Source organism: Eschrichtius robustus, chromosome 8 (genome assembly GCF_028021215.1).
Source record: "Eschrichtius robustus isolate mEscRob2 chromosome 8, mEscRob2.pri, whole genome shotgun sequence".
Lineage (NCBI taxonomy): Eukaryota > Metazoa > Chordata > Mammalia > Artiodactyla > Eschrichtiidae > Eschrichtius > Eschrichtius robustus.
This window is the reverse complement of record NC_090831.1, coordinates 100,491,946-100,498,275: the sequence shown is the minus strand read 5'-3', so window position 1 is coordinate 100,498,275 and position 6,330 is coordinate 100,491,946.

The following is a 6,330-nucleotide window of genomic DNA, read 5'->3' as shown; positions in this document are numbered from 1 at the left end:
TTTTGTTTTTTAGGTAGAATAAGGACAACCACATGGGTAAAGTTTATGTGGTTACTCTCAATGGTGCAAAATATATGCAAGATTGAAAAGTCTGTGTGCAAGGTCAGATTCTTGCCTTAGGGCCCACACTGTCCTTGTGGAGGAAAATGCTGCACTAGTGGAAGGTACGTGCATATACACCTGATCATGTGTTATCCCACAAAGCCTTGCAAACACAGAGCGCTAATTCATATCAGGGTTAACATCATGCGTCCTTTCACTTGTCTTTAGAACTTTACACCTCCCACTCATTATAATGAAAAACCAAAAGTTCCGTCTACAGTTAGGCTCATGTCTTGTTCTTTTTTTTTTCTCCATAAAGTTCTTCTTTTTTTTTTTTTTTTTTTAAACATCTTTATTGAAGTATAATTGCCTTACAATGGTGTGTTAGCTTCTGCTTTATAACAAAGTGAATCAGTTATACATATACAATATGTTCCCATTTCTCTTCCCTCTTGCATCTCCCTCCCTCCCACCCTCCCCATCCCACCCTTCTAGGTGGTCACAAAGCACCGAGCTGATCTCCCTGTGCTATGCGGCTGCTTCCCACTAGTTATCTATTTTACATTTGGTAGTGTATATATGTCCATGACACTCTCTTACCCTGTCACATCTCACCCCACCCCCTCCCCATATCCTCAAGTCTATTCTCTAGTAGGTCTGTGTCTTTATTCCCATCTTGCCACTAGGTTCTTGATATGCTGGAGGAGTATGAAGAGAAATCCTAAAACAGTTTTGCAATTTTTCTGCAATTTCTAATGCAATCAACATTTAAACTTGCTTAATTTCCTTTTAACGCAATTCTGTTGCCTCTCTCCTAAACATTATGTGGAGTCACTTTTTGTACAAATCTATGGATTTCAATTTAAGACCACTGAAACTTTATGGGGTTTTAGTGCAATAAAAAAAAAAACAAAAAACGATTTTTCCCTTCCTTTGTAGCGGTTCTAAAACCACTCTAGGCTGCTGAATGGTGAGCTCAGGATTTGCAGAGGTCTGGGAATTGCATTAAAGGGTAGAAGGGACTTCCCTCAGGCACAGCATTTGTTCAATTTACACATGGAAATAAAATACCACAGTGAAAATCTTCGTTTTTCTACTATCTTTTTCTTGTTTGATGTTTGCTTGAACAGATACATTCTATAGTCTCTAAATTTTTAGATGAACAAAACAGTCCAGATAGACTAAATCCTCCAGACTAAATGCTTATCATTTTTAAAAAAATATTTATTTATTTATTTGGTTGCACCGGGTCTTAGTTGCGGCAGGTGGGCTCCTAAGTTGCGTTTCCAGGGCTCTTTGGTTACGGCTCACCGGCTCCTCAGTTGCAGCATACAAACTCTTAGTTGCGGCATGCATGTGGGATCTAGTTCCCTGACCAGGGATCGAACCCTGGCCCCTGCATTGGGAGCACGGAGTCTTACCCACTGCACCACCAAGGAAGTTCCTAAATGCTTATCATTTTAAATTGTCCACTAGGACCAGTGTTTCTGAGCATATAAATCTCCTGGAGAGTCCATATGAGAACACTTGGTGCGGCCTTTCTGAAATGGGACGTACACTTGCCAGCTCTCCATAGTTCTTGACCAGTCACTCTACTTATTTTTCACAACTTTCTCTCTTCATAAGCATTTTGAATTTGCTTGCACCAGTCCCCAAAATTACTTTTATCATATTCCGTGCTGTATTCTAGTTACTAGTGTACTTGTATCTCTTTACAGTATAAACTGCTTTCTGACAGAAACTATGTTACTCATCTCCCTATTCTTGCAGTATCTGTGTCTTCTTGCAAGTGATTGAAAAATTCCCATTTGTAGAGGTCTATACTTCATAAATTCAAATATTTTTCCCTATTATTGCCATTTTTCCCACAAGAAATATTTCACATCTTGTTAACATTTAACCCAGTGCGGGTAACTTTGTTCCCCAGAGGGCATTTGGCATTGTCTAGAGACTTTTCTGGTTGTCACAACTTGTGGGTCCAGGAGGGACGCTAATGACATCTCGTGTGTAGATGCCAGGAATGCTGCTAAACATCCCACAACGCACACGACAGCACCACCACAACAAAGAATCATTTGGCAGAAAATGTCAATAGGGCAACTGAAGTTTAACCAAAGGAATAGTTTGTTGCACAATTTTTACATGTGGGTGCCAAAGATGGTCTGTTATTTAATTTAGAATAGTGAGTCCCTGAGCAGCTTGTGGCAATGACAGAATTAGCTTCACTGGGATTTTAACCATTTCTTGAATGCGTAATTATACTGCTCCCCCAAGCAAATGCAACTTGGGCATATAATTTCCTTTAAGCCTTCCAAATTTGCTTTTAAGGTTCGCATCCTCTACACAGGTAGAATGGTAAATATTTAAACCAATGAATTATACATCCCCAATGTTCTACTATTTTGAGATGTAAACTTACACCTTGGCATGGAGCCAGAATTCCTAAATTTTTATCAATTAATATATAAAACTTGAACTAATTCAATTTGTTATATCATAGTATCAAATTATGTTCTTTACCTTAATTAGAAATTTCATTCCTCTTCTCTGCAGATTGACAATATAATATTCCTTGGAAACCATAATACATTGAAAGAAATTTTCTCAAGATAGCCACATAATTTAGCTTGTTTTCTTTAAAAAAAATGTAATCACAGTTCAATCATCCATTTTTATTTTCAGAACATAAAAAGTATTTTGAAATTTTCCCAGCATTAAATTTTCTCCCTGAAAGACTGATGTGTGTGATGGGGGATGGGAAGTGGTAGGTTTGGTCTTATCACTCCAATGAAGACTGGCATTCATTTAGGCAATCTGAGTGGCTAAGAAGGAAACGTTCTTTGACAGAGTATGGTTCTTTGGTTACATGTATACTACATAAAGTCAAAAGACTACTTCTATATTTAAATCATATGCTAATATATGAGCTTATTTTTTCGTTTCGTTTTGTTTTCAACAGATAAGGGGACTCGCTCAAACATTCGTAAGTGGCAACCACTGGAAAAGTGAAAAATCTTTTGGCACACTTGGGAAACCCATGAAAAAAATTATCCTTATAATCAATGCCTCAAACTATTCAAGAAAACAATTGTCATATTGAAGATAAATATATAAATGTTTCAAGGATACAAATAAAAAATTGATAAATTCTAATGGGACATACTGGGGAGGTCACATTAAAAGTTTCTACTGGGCTAAGTACAATATTAGCAAAATCACTCCAATGAACTGACTCATATTTATGTTCAGGGTTATTTAGAAATATTTCTGCCTGGCCCCTTGTATTCCATTTGACCTAGACAGCTTTTTAAAGTAACTTGGTACCAATTATAATTATTCTTATTTTAACGTATTAGCATGGAGGGTCCCTCTACTGGAGTAGATTTAACAGTGCAAAATGAATTAAAATATGACCACTACTTTCTCCTACAAGCAATATTAAACTTGTAAATGTTTTAAACTAGTTCATCACTAAAGACTAGCAAGTATACATTTTCCTATGAAAAACTACTCTTCTTCACTAACAGGCCAGTAGAAGTGGGGAACGGGAATAAGCAACACACACACCTGTACACATTCCTCACCCTCACCTCCCACATTGGCTTCTGAATTTTCAATGAGCAGCAGAAAAATGAATGATTATAATGTTCTCTTTATAGTCTCCTTTGCCAGGAGTGAAGAAAAGTATACGGCTCTGAAGAATTTATTATTAAATTTCTTTCAAATAAACATTTTACTACGTCTAGGTTTCCAGGAATTTGTTAGTAAATAAAGTCATTTATCTTATTAAGTTAAAATATTGACTTATAAGATATACATGACTTACTACTTTAAAATGGAAATGGCCAGAAGGGGGTATGTATATCTCTTCCTTATTATCAAACTTAAGTTAAACACAAAACAACTTTCAAGTCATTTCATCTTTTAATCACTTTAAACTTTTTCTCTGTAGCAAAATCAAAACATGAATATTAAGATCCTGGTTCAGAAATTACAATCTGTTTTAATAATTTAGATTTTATCATCTAAATAGGGAAATCTGAAACTCTTGACTAGCAATTCTGATTCGTAGTTTCAAAAATTGGGAGAAAAGATTCACCCTAAATTTAGAATTTTTAAGCAACTTCCAAGTTATAGACTAATTAATTTTTGTCATCTCTAGTTTATAATCTCAATAAGAAAAGTGCTATGATTTCACTAAACTGTTAAACCATAAAGTATTTAACTGACAACATGTAAATGCTATCACTACTCCTATTGACAAACAATTCCATGGCCCAGTGTAAAATGCCCACGAATAGACTCTCGCTCAGCTTTCCAGTTTCCTTCCCTGACAGCACATCTTCCTAACCCATGTCCACTCATTTCGGACTACTTTTAAATTCCCAGAATGTTTGTGGCTCTAGAACAGTTTCACCTGCCTGGAAAACCTTCCCTGCTTCATCTGTCTTTAGGAATCAGTACAAATGATACCTCCTATGTTAATCTTCCCAGTGTTCCTAGAATACTTTGTACATCCATCTATTACAGCACTTATCAAAATACAGCAATTACTTGTTAACATGTCCATCCTTCCCACTTCCCCCACCAACACACACACACACATGCCCATATACACACAAATACCTTCATCTGTGTATTTTCAACATCTAGGTGCTTAACGTTTAATTACAAAAAAATGAACATTTTTGAGGATATTCTTTTTCTCTTAAAACCCATCTGTTGAAAGATTTTTTTGTTAAATGTGAGAGTTGAAGGAAAACACTACAACGTCTACAAAGAGAATCTTACTCCTGGCAGTATATTAAACATTTATTTTTCTAAGACTAAAATAATTAATTAATTAATTAGATCAAGAAGACTATTTCTGAGGTCTAAGGACGAAGAGCACTAACATTGCACAAAACAAAGATGGTTAAAAATCTAAAATATGTGGAATTTCTTTAAAGGAGAAAAGAGCCAAAAAATGAACTGCCCTTAAAAAGAATGACTGTATGTTTATCAAACACTCAGCTTCATTTAGGCATTTAATTAAGCCATTTATTGCTTCAAATGTGTCACCATGAACATTGTAATATACACTCCACAGCAGTAAGGCCTCAATTTTCACCACCTATAAACTGTGAACCCACATTTGGATTTTTTGTGCCACCAACTGTTACACGAGTTTTGTACAACAAAGATTTTTGAATGTGTATATTATAAGACCAAAAATGCTCATATACTCCTTGATGTAAATGTCACAAAGAATATTAATAGTTGGCCACATTTTTTTTTTTTTCCGATGAGGTAGTTCCATGTTTGGCCCATTGTATAGATCTCAGATATTAACAGGTTCTACCCATTACTAAATAACTGCACACAATTTTGGTTTACTTCTTTATACACACTTCATAAAATATTCAATGTCTGAGCTTAAAATCTGTCAAAATGTTTTTCTGAGTGATTTCGTTAAGTAGTGGAATTCACACATTGAAAGGGGCTATAGCAGCTGGAAATAGGGACGTTCCTGCCTCTGACAAGGAACTTTCTCTTAAAATAAGGCTGTACATAAGGCTTTTTCCCTTTGACCAATTCCTATAAAACAAATGAGTTTGGAAAAGTCATTATATATAGATTAAACAATACCACTGAGCATCTCCAGGCAACATGCTAATAAGCTAACTGAATACTACATTATATATTATTTTTTAAAGGTTTATAAAATCTCCATGAAAATACTGAGTATCATGAAATCATGAGTACCCACAAATGAACCTAACTTAGTTTCATGGGCTGTCCAATTATAAAATCAGACTGCAGCAGCTCAGAATTATGGAATCTTGAAGCTGGAAGAGACCTTTGAAATCCCCTATCTAATCCATACCCTTTGGGTAGCATTGCATAGATTTCATAGTTTTCTGTATAATTTCTAAGAGGCTCATAAGTGGTTTTGATTAAAGCAGAAATCTGATGGGCCCAGTAAGTTTCAATATAAAAGAAATACGACATAATAAGTATTTCTAAAGTTTTAAGGATTTTTCTATCGACCAGACTCGATATTATACCTTAAATAAAACTTCCACTATGCAAAATTTATAATTTAAATAGCACCTATAGAATAAAACCTTAGGAGTGCTTTATAGACATCCTGAAGCCAGTGTCACCCTGGTTTAATAAGGCCCAGAGTGATTAAAGATGTGAATTCACTGTCATACCAACATGTGGTAGAATCAAAAAGAGAACTGAATTTTAAGCTCTGATCCAAGGGTTCTCTTTACTTAAGTTGGCCACACTGCCACAAGTCAA